Consider the following 17,147-nt stretch of genomic DNA (forward strand, 5'->3'; position numbering starts at 1 on the left):
TAGTAAATGATTATTGAAAAATCTATAGAAGAGATAACTAAAGATTCTAGGGACTGAAGCTCAATTATTATTGCATGACGACAATAAAAATAAGCTATGTGGTAGTCTATAAACTGTAAATAGACATTTCATGGATGCCAAAGATAAGGATTCCAGCAGCTCTGTGGGAAATGTGAGATGTGGGTCAAAAATACAAAAATGGGGTCTTAGCAGATTCTTATGAAAAGGCATTCTACATGAGCAAGGAAAAATTAGCAAATGGAAAAAGAAGACCAGAAACAAACAAACATCAGTTTACACATATTTCATGTGACCTTATGGACGCTTTAAGTGTAAGGAAGTTTCAAGAATTCATAATTTCACCTTCTCTTGAAAATAAAGATTTGACATAATGGTCCATGACATAGTCAATGGTGAACATCACCAAGACCAGCTCTGTACATAATGAATGCATGCTTCCCCAAACTGCCCCACCCTCTAGAACATTCTAATGTCTCTCCAAGCTGGAAGGCCGTGCATGTTTACTTTGTTGGTGCCTACCATACTTCACCTAGATATTCTACCCCTTAACGGTCCAGGTGGGAGGAGTGAGTCAGTAAAGAGACATCTTCCACGCTAGGCCTTTTGTTTGCTTGCTTGTTCAATGGGGCCACTATGAATAGAATCTCAGCTATGCATTTTACTGTTAGTATATAGAAGCAGTACTGATTTCACATATTGATATTGTGTCATGAGAATTACCGGATTTTCTAACAACCCTTCCCTGGTGACTTTATGGTTTTCTGCACCTAAGATTGTTATCTGCAAACAACTTAATTTGTTCCCTTTGAACTAGGGTGCCCTCATTTCCTCCTTGCCTTGTGCTCTGACTAGGACTCTAGTTCTATGTTAAACGGAGTAGAAATAGTACCCTTGTCTTTTCCAGACCTCAAAGGAAAAGCTTCCAAGCTTTTCCTACCCTGTGAGACATTAAGTCTATCTTTGCCATAGAGGCCTCATCCTGTGCTCACATACCCATGCTATCCTAATGACCTAAGAGTTTTAATTATGAAGGAATATTGAATTTTGTCAGAGATCTTTGAAATGAGCATGTTCATCTATTGAAATAAGCATGCTGCCTGACTTTAGTCTGTTAATGCAGCATGTCACATTTATTGGCTTGCATATATTGAACAATCTTTTCATCATTGGGATAAACCTCACTTGATCAAGGTGAATGATTACCATTTTTAATATGCTGTATAGGTATGGAAATATAGCTCAGTGGTATAACGTGCGCCTAACATATGCAAGGCCTGGAGTTTTATCACAACTCACACACACACACACACACACACACACACACACAGTCACACATACACACACACACACACAGTCACACACACAGTCTCAAACACACACACAGTCACACACACACACACACAGTCTCAAACATACACACACAGTCACACACACACACACACACTACTCTTGGGTTGTGTGATAGTATTTTGCTAGTGTTTTTGTTTCTTTGTGTGCAGCAAAGATGTTAGTTCTGTCGTTGTTTTAGTGTCTTTGATTTTGATAATGGGGCAATGATGATCTTATAGAATGAGTTGTAAAATATAAGTTCAGTTTAATTGGAAGTCTGAGAATTGACAATGACTTTTTAAAACAGTTGTTGGAATTCAATGATGAAACAGTAAGGACGTGGATTTTTGTTTGATGGAAACATTGTTAATGTTCCCATCTCTTTACATTTATTATTTATTAATTTATTTGTGAGTGTGTGTGTATGTGTGTGTGCATACACATACACACACACACACACACACACACACGGCTCACCCTAAGGAACATCAACCTCTGTAACCACACACACACACTCACACACACTCACACACAGAGACACACACTCACACACACACTCACACACATACAAACACAGACACACACTCACTCACACATACACTCACACTCACTCACACACACTCACACACTCACACACGCACACACGCACACACGGGGCCCATCCCCAGGACTATTGTTATCACTCCCCTATGTTTCCATTCTCTGCTTTCTTAGATCTCAGGCTGCAATGCCAGGTCCTTTATTGGGTTCTTTTTCCTTCTTCTTTGATGTAGTTCATTGCTGTAAAGTGTCTCCTCGCAGCTGCCCTGACCACGTCCAACTGGCTTTGGCAGGCTGCGTTTTCATTGCCCTCAATCTCAAGAACAATTTTAATTTCCTTTTCTTTCTTGACATAATAAATTAAAATAAAACACTGAATTTTGCCATTTTACAAATGACTAAGGGTCAGTGAGGTAACTCAGCTGACAAAAACCCTTGCTGTGCAAGCCTGACAGCCTGGCTGATAGCCCGGGAGCCTGCGGTAGTAGGAGAACACCAACCCCAGAAAGCTGTCCTTGACTTGCACAGTTGCATCAAGGCATGTATACAAACACGCACAGAAATAAAATAGGACACGTCGTTTTTAAATATTAAGGGGACAACAAAAGACAGTAATTTCAACGTCTCGTACTTTAAACACATCCATTTTATGAACCGTAATTTAAACACTCATGAAATATGCATGGGAAATTTATGTAGAGTACATGTAAAATAAGACATTCCCAAATCTGAAAGGCTTTATACGCACTAATATTATGACACAGACTTCAAATTGCAGCAAGAAGGAAACATGTCTGCTTTGTTGGAACTTTCCCATAGCAACATCATTTAATTCAACGTAAGAGGAGACAGGAACCACAGAGATGGCTCAACAGTGTAGAGTGTTCACTGCTCTTGCACAAGGCCAAGCTCAGTTCTCAGTACACACGGCAGCTGACGTCCACCGGTAGCTCCACTCTGGGAGCTACCAAGCCACTTCCTGTCCTGTGGCGACGCCCACACACATCACGTGTGTTGCATGGGCATAAATAAGTCATGAAATAATTAAAAAATAAGGAAGCTGATGTTAAAATGGCTATTAATTAATTAATTAGTTAGTTAATTAAAGTAACCACCTCCAAAAAGTGGCTGTGTGTCTCTCCCAGAACTTGCTACACCCTGCCTGGCACCGGATCTTCCGGATGCCTTCATAAGGGAGTCTTAACGTTAAAAACTTAATACGCCTCTACTCATTCTTCTTAGGGTGACAGGCCAGCTTAGTTTGCACTAACCCTCTGTAGAACTTAAGTTCTAGATAAAACATGAAAGCCAACGGTTTAAAGCGCTAGACAGCAACCAAGGGCAAACAGATGCCAAAGGGAACTAAGGATGCACTGGGCAATGCGATCATAAACGAGACCTGCCCTAAGGGGAACATGCTGGTTTCCTGTAAGCAGAATGGCTCCCAAAATGAGCAAAAAGCTTCATCCGGGTTCATTCCTTCGAGAGTCAGGAAAACTGGTGTCTTTGGGGATGGCTGGAAATAGAGGATTCCGTGCAGCAGGGTGTGAAGGAGGAGGAGTCCAGGGCATCCGCACATAAGCCTCTGTAAAATGTTTAGGTGATGGAGGACCTTAGACAATGAGCCGAGCCGAGAGAAGGGCTAAGCAGAGAAGCAAGCTGTTGATCGCTGACCGAAACAGTGGGGGACGCGCTTACTGACAGATCTAAGAAGCCAAGGAAAAAATTGTCAGCTCACCATTAAAATCCAAAGAACCATGTGTTACAACTAGAGAGAATTTCACCAGACCAATGATTTTCCCCAAAAACAAGAGAATTTATAACAAATAAAAAAGAAATTTCCACAAGTTCAAGTTTATCAACCAAGAGTTAAATTGCTGGGTAATAAAAAACAAAAATGAACTCTTCATGGAAGCTTATCAGAATCCAGAACCCCTGAAATGTGATTTTTATATTATATGAGGTGGTTTGGTAATGATGATGATACTATGATACGTTGTTAAAGGAACTAACTATATGAAATAAAATAGATACAAATATTTTTAGGGCCAAAGATGAGTTGAAGTAGGATAGTAAAATGCTCATTAACGGAAATAAGGACGGAGGGCAGCAGGGAGAAGATAAAACTCATGAGAAACCAACAAAAAAGTGTGTGTGTTGTAAGTATAACTATAAAAGATTGAGAAATGTTTTCAATTACAGAAATAAATATTAAGCTTGACATTTATAAAAGAAACTAATCATGAGGTAGACTATGCGTCCTTTCCTGCCTGTCCTCCAATCCTGACCCACCCTACAGTCTCACCCCAGCCTCCAGCACCTGCAGAGGCCTTTCCTCCCTCTCTGCCTCCATTCCCTGGGGTCTCTGCAGATCCTTCTGGCAGGCACAGCTTTTCTTTCCCCTACGGACCTTCTTAGCATGTGCACCTCTGCGAAGCCATCCCCATCCCAGAAACAAGTTCCACCCAGGAACTTCACTGGCCACACCCTGCAGATATTCAGAAGCACTGCCTACCAGGCAACCCACAGCATTCTCCTGAGATCCAGAAAGGGCAAGGGAAACCAAGGAACGGGAAGCCCACCCAACCAAGACAAGACCAGATATCAACTCCTACAATTACAAGTGTCCCAAATCCAGATGCCTAGGTGCCTGGTTAAAAAACACAACAACCGTCAAGACTATGTGTCTCCACAAGAGCCCAGGCCCTGAGAAGAGTAACACGGCTGATGATGGGGGTGTCCTTCTGTACAAATACAAATACAATGTCTCTCATTGGCTGATGAATACAAACAACACTGATTGGCCAGTAGCCAGGCAGGAAGACAGGCGGGGCTTCCAGAGGAGGAGAATCCTGGGAGATGAAGGCACAGAGAAGCTGAAGGTGGGACAACATATAAAAGCCAAAGGAGCATCATGCCCCATCTGAGGGTCCAGGGTTCAAGTCCCATAATGGGAGCCTAAATGTGAATGGAGTTCCTAACTGGTGTAGATAATAAAAAGCCCAAGTCAGATACGGTGGGAAACGCTGAGAGATCAGAGAGCAGGAGCGAGCCCCAGCCACACTTCTCCCCCTTAGCGTCTCAGCACACAAGAGTTCCTGTTTCTCCCCACTTACATCCTGTTTCTGCCCAGCTAGCTCACTTCCTGTCTGTCTGCACAGACCTCCAGACCTCTATGGTTAGCTAGTGGCAAGCTCCGTTCTCTGACCCTCAGAGAGGCTTTATTTGTACTAGTAAGATGTCACCACAGCTGAGGCACAAAGGAGCTTCAAAGTAGCTTTGTAATTGTAGGAGTTGATATCTGGTCTTGTCTTGGTTGGGTGGGTTTCCCGTTCCTTGGTTTCCCTTGCCCTTTCTGGATCTCAGGAGAATGCTGTGGCTGTGGGTTGCCTGGTAGGCAGTGCTTCTGAATATCTGCAGGGTGTGGCCAGTGAAGTTCCTGGGTGGAACTTGTTTCTGGGATGGGGATGGCTTCGCAGAGGTGCAGGACTTCAAAGTAGCACGCAATATATTTTTAACAAAATCATAAAGAATATTCCCTAAGTTAAAGAAGGAAGTACCTTTGGACATACAAGAATCATACACAACGTCAAACAGAACTGCACCAGAAAAGAAATCCTCCTTTTATTTAACTTAAGTGTCTGTTCATTTGTTTAAAAAAACACCTTTCTTTTTGTTTGATTTGGTTTTGTTTGTGTGTGTGTGTGTGTGTGTGTGTGTGTGTGTGTGTGTGTGTGTGTTTGGTTTTGGTGGCTTTTTGTGGGATTGTTAATTTGGTGGTTTTTGTTTCATTTTGTTTTGGTTTGGTTTTTTGTTTGTTTGTTTGTTTGTTTGTTTTTCAAGACATGGTTTCTCTATAACCTTAGCTGTCTAAGAACTCACTCTGTAGACAGGCTGACCTACAGATTTACCTGCCTCTGCCTCCCGAATGCTGGGGTTAAAGCTATGCATACCACCATTGGAAGAGAAATTCTTTATGACACATAATAACCCAAAAACTAAGTGTACAGGCTAAAGACTGGATATTAAAAGCTGCAGAGGAAGATGATCAACCAACATAAAAAGACAACTGCATTAGAACTATACTTGATTTCTCAATGGGACTCTAAAGCTCAGAAGGGCCTGGATGGATGTTCTACAGACTCTTAAGAGGCCACAGATGACAGCCCAGACTACTGTATGCAAAACATTCAATAACAATGGATGCAGAAAGAAAAACACTCCACAATAAACCAAATTTAGGAAATTTCTATCTACAAATCCAACTCTACGGAAGGTAATAGAAGGAGAACTTCAACTTAAAGAGGTTAATGACACCTAAAACAGACAAAGAATAAATCTTAGACCAGCAAATAAAAATATTTTAGGGAGAAAAAACCATACAATAACAAAATATCAGGAACCACCAAACACTGTTCATTAATAACTCTCAATGCCAATGGTGTCAATTCACCAATAAAAAGGCATGAATAGGATGAACAAGATCCATTGTTCCGCTACATCCAAGAAACTCAACACCAAGGCTACACATCACCTCAGTATAAGAGGACTGAAAAAGATATTCCAAGCAAATGGGCCCAGGAAACAAGCTGGTGTTATCTGACAAAACAGACTTCAAACCAAACATATCTAAAAGAGAATAGGAAGGATATTACATAACCGTCAAAGGAAAAATTCACCAAAAGGACTACCTTAGTCACACTCAGTTCTTCTGAAAATACCAGGTCTCAAAGCGTCTGCTTGGAAGGGAATGTTTAGTTGAAAGAAATATTTGAGAAAATATTGAGTGTTTTAAAACCAAGGATCTAAGGTTCAACTTTAAGATGCTAAAATTAAAGAACTAGACAATGTTTACACAAAGTACAAGGAAATAGGAAAATAAAGACTGGACAATACTTTTAAAACACTACAAATATGGGATAATGAGACTAAATAATTGGTCATAATAGATACTTCTGAGGCCCATGGGTTAGGCTAGCCTGTGTTCTTCCTAAAGTTGAAGACACCAAACTCATTAAATCATCATGGAGCTGGAATTAGAAAGAAAAATAACCAGATAATTATAGTATTTATATTCGGTATAATAATTGAATTATGAAATTGCAAGCTTCCATCTGGCCCTAGAAATAGTCCTTTCCTTATGCAAGGATCTTCCCAACACACTCCTAAAATACTCATGAACGGTAAAAATGTAATCTATAAAATGGTGTGCATGATTTTGCAAAGCATTCTACATTTCTTCAGAAATGTTTGTTTTACTTCGACAATGCATTTATGCATGGTAGCTTCTGAACTGCTTCCACTAAATAAAGTGACGTTCTTCCCATCCTTTTCAGGCTCTCACAAAAACTAGTGATGTGAAAACATGGGCTCCCTCCATGCTCACACTGGAAAGGACATGGTGAATACCTGTTCATCGATGTCCTAATGGACATCCTGAAGGGACTCTGTAGGTGTAGCGCACAACCTAATGCATTGGATCCTTTGAATACAAAGTATTGGTGTCCCATCTATTAATTAGCTTCTCCTGAAGGAACTGTAAGAGGAAAGTAGAGTATAAATAGTAATTAGACTCATCTTAGCTAATCAGTATACTTTGTCCTCGGGGCCACCAACTAGAACCCTTACAAGGGAGTTAAAACGGCATTTTAAATACAATCAGGGATTAAAACTTTTGAGTGCCCATATTCAAAAGTTACAGCACAACTTTTCATGAGACAAATTTATTTCGCAGAGGTATAGCTTAATATTGCCACCTTAAGCAGTGCAGGTCATCTTTTTAACGGTGCTGCTGTGAGCTATGATTTAGGGAAACGAGAAATTATTTCATTCCAAATAGCCATAAATGAAGAATTTCCCCCATTAAAAACCCATTCCATAGGGTCAGTAGATAATGGACTACCAAGAGCCTCTTTAAAATTTAAGTAACTGCAAAGGGAAAATGTCATGTGGACATTGTAAGTGAATGTTTCCAAAACAACCAGCTGAATGTGGTACGGTATAAAAATACTTGGCTTGTGGGAAACTATCATCATTGGAGGAGAAACAGAAGGTCCCATACGATGACTTTGCTTGAGTACAAGGGAGTCTGACAGTCATGGCGGAGGGGCTCTAGTCTAGTTCTATTGATCTTTAATTCAGTTCTACTGAATTATTCTACAAGGAGTAGAGTAGCCCAAGATACTCAAGTACAAAAAGTACATGCTAATAAAAATACATGTGAGTCACCGCCAGAGGAACTAGGATACAAGGAGGATTCTAAGAGAGCCATATAAAGTCCCTCACAGAAGGGGGAAGGGACAAGTTCTTCAGAGCACAGGGGAAGTGGGGGGGGGCAGTGAGTGGAGAAGGAACTAGGAGAAAGAGAAGGGGAGGAGAGGAAAGCACAGGGGACTAGGAAGATTGAGTCAGGGTAGGGATAGAAGACAGAAGAGAGAGAGAGAGAGAGAGAGAGAGAGAGAGAGAGAGAGAGAGCATAAAAGAGGGAGCCATTATAGGTTTGAAGAGAAAACTGACTCTAGAGAAATGTCCAGAGACCTACAAGACTGACTCCAACTAACAATTTGAGCAACAGTGGAAAGGCTACCATAAATGCCCTTCCCTGATAATGAGATCAATGACTAAGTTATTCACCATCATGGAGCCCTCATCTAGTAGCTGATGGAAACAGAAGCAGACACCCACATCTAAACACTGAGCCAAACAGGAATCCAGATGCAGAGAGGGATAACAAGACCAGCTGCAGAAACACAGAGACAGCTGATCTGAACAAGGAGGAGCTAATGGGCCCCCAGACTGATAGCTGGGAATCCATCATTGGACTGACTCAGACCCCCTGAACATGGGCCTTAGCTAGAAGGCCTGGGCAGTCTAAGGGACCTCAGACAGTGAAACCAGGATATATTTCTAGTGCACAAAATGACTTTGCAGGCACATCCCTCATGGAGGATACTCTCTTAACTTAGAGACAGGAGAGAAGTCCTAGTTCCTACTTCAAATGACTTGACAGATTTAGATGACCCCACCTGGATAGCATTGCCCTACATGTGGAGTAGGGGGGGGGGGAATGGGAGGGGAGGGTTGCCAGGGGGCATGGGAGGGGAGAGAGGGAAAGAGGAAAGGAGGGAGGGAGAGAGAGGGAACTAAGATCGATATGTAAATAAATAAATAAATAAAAATTACATGTGAGAGTCAAAATCACTGTCAAAATAAAAATTTTCCCAGTTTAACCACTGGAATTTTTTGATAAGAAAAATACATAACTGCCACAGAAATAGATGAACTTATTATTGCCACTAAGATAGTAATTATAATTACACAGAAATGGATAATTATTAAGATGCAAAATATTTTGAGAATATTGATAGCTTTTAAGGCTTTTGTTTTCACTATAAACTCCATTAACAGGTATGGCATAGTTTTTAAACAAAACAAATTAATGATACAAATACCTTTAGTAAATAAACTATCCAAAATTAAATGCCAACTTCAACCGTCTAACCTTTTAGGGTATTTTTTAAACTAAGAATAGTAATTCTTTTTTAAGTATTCTATGTATTTCCTATTATTGCGATGGCTTGGTCAAATGTTGCCCTCATCAGGCCAGAAGTGGTTTACCAGTGAATTTCAGCTGGCACAGGCTGAACTTGTCACCCTCTGAAAGGAAGGGCTCTGGCAGGGAAAACTCTGTAGATAATTAGTGTAGACCCAGGTCGACTCAAAGACTAGTTTTAATTTTGAAAGGGAAATAGAGTAAGAGAAATGTCATTTCAGCTCACCTATCACCTTCCAGCCATAATCTTTGCTTTTACGGGTAAGTTAGTGTTGTCACCCCTGGTTAAAATCACTTCCCTCTGTCCCCCGAGTAAAACTGAGTGTTAGTTCAGATTTAGGGACCCCGCCGCCTAGCCTCGGACAGTGACAGCATCAAGTGCCTTGCCTCCCCCAAGCTCTCTCACTGGTGGGCAGGTAGACCAACCACCTCCTTCATGATGACACACTGAGCTCTTTCTCATTCTGGGCCTCGAGTGAGCCGGAAACTGGTCAACATTCTCTGCCCACACAATCTCCAAGGCTGCGCTGTTCTTCAGCAAGTCTAACCCAAGTGTCTCCTCCTCAAAGAGATCTTTCCTGGACGTCTAAAGTAGAAATCTGCATTTTCAATTTTATTGTTCTGTTACTTCTACTTGTGGACTTAAAGCAACCTGTACCTCATTTTCTTACTGAGTTACCTCTCGTGCATATTAGATTACTGTCTAAGTGAAGCTGGGCAGTTAGCTCTAAACCCTGTGAAATTGCTTGCCAGACCTCTCTAGGATGGGACACAGCCCTGTGCACGGTGCATTTCAGTCCTGTTCGGCTTTCTCTTACTTTTGCTGATAGCCAAACGCTTAACAGGGGTCACCCTGGCTGCTGAACCAGTTGTCTTGGCTGGAATGTCAGTTTCTTTTCTTCTTGAATCAGGTGGAAACAGATGGAAAATTGGCTATATTTTAGGAATATCGGGAAACAGATCTGTGAGAGCATCCAATAGGCTCAGTTTGGGACGTAAACGAGATAGGGAACAATCATATCCACGCCCAAGGAAACAGAAACATGAGAAATGATGGGGATGAGTAGGTGTGAGGGAGAGGGGGACATTTACAGTTTTGTGTACACTAAATCTGAAGTGTTTATATCTTCACTTAAATGATGATGAATGCCGATGGTTGTATAGCTGAGTATAAAATTGAAGGCAAAATCAGGACAGGAGACCACTGGAGAATGAATGGAAATCGCCAGTATTGTAACCCCTCACCACAGGCGACCCAAGTGACGTGCTCCAGACTCATGCACTGAGTTCAGATGCGAGTGCACTCGAGTGTGTGCAGACATCCTACGCTATTCACTTGCTCGACATTCCTGTTCCTCCTCCATTCTTTCCCTTGGTTTCCGTGTATCCACTACCCCAGCCCCGTGATGGAGAACGGGCCCTAAATTCCACTGCTGAATTCACAGAATTCCTCCTTCTCCTCACTTTTTAACTTGAAAGGCATTAACCTATGTGTTTGCCAAATGGCTGAGCATTAAATGGAGCTGTGCGACCTCCTTAAAGAAAAGTGATGCCTGTGCCTCTCCCGCACCTGAGGAGGTGACCCTTAAGATTACATTCTATCAGAGGATAATTGATGTTCTGCGTGTTCCATTCTCGTTATCTCCCTCCTATTAGATGTTTGCAAGCCAAAGAACACGTTCCTTTGGATAACTTAGCAATTTATTATCCTGAACCAATCAGGTCATTTGCAAACACAGCACAGCACGTCTGCGTTCAGCTATCAAGGAAAGCAGTTGCCTATTTATAGATACAGCAGTCATATTAGTACAACTATCATCCATTGCTGTGAGTTTCTGCACAGTTTTCATCTCATGTGTGGTAGTAATTATGCAATCCTCTATTAAAACTATATTTTGAGAGGTGTATCTATGGGATGCCAGTTGTTAAAATAAATAAATAAATAAATATGGAGAAAACATTTTAACACAGTTGCCTGAGCAGAGCAAAGTGGGTTCCTTGTACACCTTTACTGTTGAGCTTTCAAATAGAGAAGCTAAAACTGAAGCATTTACAATATTAAGGATTCCATCCGTCAGAGCTCTGCCTGGAGGCAGAAGGGAGCGAGGCAATGTCAGGTGGTTAGGAAGGCAGGCGCACAGCTCCACGCAAGATGGAAAAGCGGGTAAAACGGCAAATCTCCTGTTCTACTCTGAAGGGTTAAGACCTAGGAAACCTACCATTTAAATTCTAAGCTATAAGTGTGTGGGGGGGGGGAGGTTAAAGTTCCAACGTAGGTGTATATTTCACTTTCAGTAATTCTATGACATTAGAGAGTTTTCCCCAAGTGAGACTGTAGCTGGAGTTTCTTTCCAGCCTGGTCCCACAGCCAATGAGCCCCCAAATAAGCACACAGAGACATATTCACTACAAACCGTTTGGCCAATGGCTTAGGCTTCTTACTGGCAAGCTGTCTCTTAATTATTAACCCATTTCTATTAAACTGTGAATTGCCACGAGGCTGTGGCTTACCCGTAACCCAGAATGTTACCCGTCTGGCAGCTACATGGCTTCTTTCTCACGGCCTCTGCCTTCTCTCAGAGTTCTTCTCATCTGGTAACCCATGTGTACTCCCTGCCTGGCTACCGGGTAATCAGGGTTCTGTTCATCGACCAATACGAGAAGCGTAAATATAAAGAAAATATTCTGTCGTCTATCCCATTTTTGTGGGCCTACAGCTTTATATGAAACCTATCTTTTATCATAACTTAGGAAAACCACAGCCACAAATATCTCATTGCACAGGCAACACGCAGCCACAACTGAAGGAGAGGGTCGCGGTGTGTCACTGACAGTGACGACTGCTCAGCCGCTGAGCATGTAGACACTGAGCAAATCCCATTCTGATGAGCGGAGAGCTCTGGAGTGAGATGAGTTACGAGAATCTTTAACTGAGAAAGAAAGAGGGCAGAATGCCTTGAGCGCTCGGCGTGTTTCCCTTTATATAACTACGTTCTTTCCCAAAATATAACACCCTGTCTTTACATCCTTTTCAAAAAGCAATTGTGTTTTCCTATCACGCCTTCCAGCCAAATGACCATTGTCTTGGGCTTATTAATTTATCATCCTTCTGAACATATCATACGAATAATAAAGCCGACTAGAGGGACATCCTTACTGGGAGAGAATTGGACAAATTTATAGTAAAACTATTCACTGAGTCTGTCTTGGCTTAGGTGCAATATTAGCAGATTCCTAGTAACCATAACTTAAGAGAGTTTTAACTCTTTTCATATTGGACTGACCAACAGACAGTTCATAAAACTGAGCAAGAGAAGGAAAAGGGAGGCACTGGTTCCTTTATGTGACATTTTGTTCTGGCGCATGCACTTGTCACAGCTCCACAGCCTCCCCCCACACTCCCCCCCCCCCCCGCCTTACGTCAGATTCTGTGCTTAAGTTACGCCGATTGTTTGGCCAGCTGTGTTTAGAGTTCCGCATGACAGCAACTGCAATGTGATGACTGGAAACGGCAAGGATGGAGCTTTTGGAAGGACTTCTAAAAGCACGTGTAGGGCTTTGCTGATAGGTTCTGGAAACCCAATTATTGAGCTGTTTCTGCTGCTTCCTCCTTTTCCAAACCAAAATAAGGAAGGTCTTAAGTCTGTGTGTATCAACTCACACTCAACTAGAGTGTCTCAGAGGCCACCTCAGAGAGCACCAGTATAAAAAGTGCAGAAGTAGGGTCCCAGATCCTCACGGAGAGGTTTGTTGTCCCACTAAGGCCAATGGAGTTTCTCACCTCACTGACTCAGCAGTCCTGTTCCTCTTGGCCAAATAGAATTCTGCTGTGGAAGTTGGTGCAACATGGACCCCATCGTTTAAGTCCCTTTCCTCCTGTATTTTATGTATTGGTGGAAGGTGAACATTAATAAAATGAGACTAAAAGACATTCTGTGAGAGAATAGGTCTCTTTTGTAAATTGCATGGCCTTTAGCAAGAGGTTCTTAACAGGTGCCCGCTGGCTGCATCCCAAGTTATTTCTAACCCCGAAAGAAAAGAAGCTAGAATAATCGCCATGTCACTGTTCCCTTGTGGACCACTCATCACTATCTCTCCGTCTTAATGACAGTACAATAATAGGCGGTTGATTTGTCAGCCAGTCATGCTCAGAATGCTTAGATTGTGTCTGAACACACTGGTTTGCTTACATAAATGGTTCGGTAAAATTTCAATGCTTAAGGTAGGCTTTCTCCTTTGAATACTTTTACATTTTAAAAAAAAAATAGAAAGAAAAACACTTGACATTAATTCCTACTCAACAAGACTCAGGTTAGTGAACTATTGTGGATTGCCAAGAACTTAGTGACATATCACTTCAGATATGATGGATCGGTAGCAATTACTGATCTCATATTGCACTGACAGTCTTGGCACTACAAGTGGAAGCTGTTCGGAATGATAAATGGCTATGACAATTTATGAAAGATCAAAGGCACGATTAGCACTGGGTACGGATGCAGACATTTAGAAAGGGCATGAGAGAAAGAAAACAAAAAACAAGGAAAAAAAGATGAGTTAAAAACGTAGGAGTTTAAACTTAGAAATGAAAGGCCTATCTGTAGTATGCAGAAATTCTAGAAATCTAGCAGCGACGTACATTGGAGGCAAGGAAGGCATGTGTGAGACGTAATTCTAACAGTGTCATGGCTTTATCTACCCATCTCCTGAGCGAGTCTCCCCTTCCTTCTCTTCTGGCCATTAGCACACGCTGCCATGTACTAAGGCCTCTGCTTGGACCACAGTCCTTGCCATGGTCTGGTTAATTTCAGTGCAGTTTCCCTCTCTCAAATGAAAATGGAAGGCATGAAGTACTAGAACTAAAACAGCCATGGGACAAGGCAATTCCCCCAACTATGTGGCTCTGGGCACTTCTATTGAAACAATCAAGAGAAGAGACACACTGATATTCTTCATGGCACATATAATGAACAAATCTTATACTTAATCACTACGGGATACTGACAATCTGAAAAGGACAATGAAATAAAGCCAGGAGTGGGTGGCGCACGCCTTTAATCCCAGAACTCAGGAGGCAGAGGTACGTGGATCTCTGTAAGTTCAAGAACACCCGGGTCTACATACTAAGTCCTAGGACAGCCAGGGCTGCGTAGCAAGGCACTGCCTCAGTGGGAGAGACAGAGACAGAGACAGAGAGAGAAAAAGAAAGTTCTGAACCTTGCAGGTAAATGGATGGAGCAAGAAGAGGCCATATTGAGTGCGTGACCCAGAAAGACAAATGTTACATGTTCTCTCTCATCTGAGATTCCTAGCTGCAAAGCTTTCTATGTGAGTACATGACCTGTAGTAACTACAGAAATCAGCAAAGCGGCAGGGAACATTACAGGGGTGGGGGAATGACAGAGACAGGGATAGCAGGGCACTGAAGGGGGGTGAGGAGGACAGGGGGCCCAGTTAGCAAGAGGGAGGGAAACAAATACAGACTAAGAAGGGAAGAGGGTAAAACAATAGCAAGGATGTCTGAAAAAGTCATGAGAAGTCATACTATTAACTATCTGCCTGAAAGTGCAAAAAGTCTGCATAGGTTTGTGTATAAATACACATATTTATAAATGAAAATTTCCCATCCGGGCTGACAATGCGCCCCCCCCCCACCAAGACCCAAGAACAATCTAAAAAAAAGTCCCAGCACAAGGTATGAAAGCCCTCCTCCTTTGAGCTGTCAGTCAGTATCCCGGTGTACCACAACATGCAGCTGTTACCCTTGGCTGACCCCCGTAGTTGAAAGTCCCTATTGCTGAAGACACCCTGCACTTCAGACACAGGGCCCAGAGGCCCCGGCGGCGGTTTGAACAGGGTTCATATATTTGAATGCTTGGTCATTAGAGAACGGTGCTACTTAAGAGAGGATAAGAGTGGTGGCCTTGTTGGAGTCGGTGTGGCCTGACCTTGTTGGAGGAAGTGTGTCGCTGCCAGATGGGATTTGGGGTTTCAAAAGTTCAACCCAGGCCCCAGTGTGACAGTTTGAATGCAACTGGGCCTCATAAGCTCATAGAGAGGGGCGCTATTGGGAGCTGTGGCCTTGTGAAAGGAAGGGCATCACTGTGGGGGCGGGCTTTGAGGTCTCTTTTGCTCAAGCTTCCCTCCGTGTCACAGTCCACTTCCTGTTGCCTCCTGATCACGGTGTAGCAGACACCGTGTCTGCCTGCACGCCACCGTGTTCCCCGCCATGATGATGATGGGCGAAACCTCTGAGACTATAAGCCAGCCCCAATTAAACGTTTTCTTTATAAGAGTTGCCGTGGTCATGGTGTCTCTTTGCGGCCTTATAGCTTCCTGTACCCACAGCTTGACAGTGTTGTCTAACCCTGAGGTCAGCGACTACTCGTGGGTAGGAGACTACTGATGTTACCCAGCCCGTAGACAGGGTGGGACAGCAACACCACAGGACCAACTTTAGTTCAGGGACCTCACGGTCTAATAAGCCTATTTGTGCTTCCAGGTACCTAATGTTTACAAAGGGGAGAATGGGGACTACAGCTAAACCCTTTATTTACTGTCAGTGTTGACTTACGACCACCAGACTCAGCATCCCACACTCTAACTGCGTGATCCCAAGATGTCCTGCATATTTCTTCAGTGACTGACCAAAGTACTGAGCAAATTGTCCTGTGTGGCCAGAAAAGGTCACCAAGGGAGTCCTTGTTAGCCTCAATTGCTCTGTTTCCTGTTTCTTTCTTGGTCGATTTGTGGATTCTTCCATTTCATCTTCTTCACCGCCCCCCCCCCAGTGACTGTAGACCAGATCTTTAGCGTCTTATCCCAAAAGCCACTCCAAAGTTTAGTTCCTGAACTACCGACTGCTATAGAATCCACACTCCCAGCATGACTTCTGCAACAGCGTGGGGCTTGCACTTTGTTCCTCTCTAACCTTCCCTTAAGAGAACAATCTGATCCATGAGGTGCTCAGTAGTAAACAGGAAAAACTGCCCTTTTCACCCAACTCACATCTCCCGCAACATTTGTATTTACGACAATTGTCATTATGGACTTTCCTTCCAAGGCCCAGATCTGAGAAGTCTTATTATAAGAACCAGACAGGGTCCTATTCTTTACCCCTTTAATTGAACTGATCCAGTCATCATGGAACATGAATTGCTCTGGCTGAGGTGCAGTCCATTTTTCCATGTATCCTAGTTCCACAGCCTCTTCCAATAAGATGTTCTCCAGTTCCATGTGTTTGACCAAGGACACTGGAAGAAACTGGCCCTAGGTAAGGAAATTGAACTTGACATGTTTGTGGAGCTCATGTTTGGTCTCCAGAAGGTAGGGATTGAGAAAGGAGCATCACCTACTGTGTATTTCTTGTTCCCAGTGTAGAAACTTGCCCGGAGTTGTGCCATGGTGGGAAGAAAACATCAGAGTAAAGAGGGAAATTTGGAAGAGAAGATCTGTGTGGTCTCCTGGAGATGGGTGAGGGAGAAAGGAGGGCTCAGCAGAGGATCTGATGCAGAGCTCTGGGTGAGCCTGGGGGTGGGGTTGGAGCAGCTTAGGGAGTAGTGAAAATATGCAATTAGTGCACCTGGTCCCTCTTGGAGTTCCCATTATGTACATCATTTCATGAGACAGACACGGAGCTCCTTGGGGAGTGCATAATGCCTGAGATTCCACTGACTCCACGATGTCCCCTGCACTCACTGACAGA

General features: G+C 42.9%; 1 pseudogene; it reads right to left on the bottom strand.

Annotated features, from left to right (window-relative positions):
* The window catches only part of LOC127226604 (ribosome biogenesis protein WDR12-like), a 51,905-nt pseudogene extending 35,060 nt beyond the window's left edge, over positions 1 to 16,845 (bottom strand).
* Between the last annotated feature and the right edge of the window lie 302 nt (positions 16,846 to 17,147).

This window comes from Phodopus roborovskii, unplaced genomic scaffold (assembly GCF_943737965.1).
Source record: "Phodopus roborovskii unplaced genomic scaffold, PHOROB, whole genome shotgun sequence".
Taxonomy (NCBI): Eukaryota; Metazoa; Chordata; class Mammalia; order Rodentia; family Cricetidae; genus Phodopus; species Phodopus roborovskii.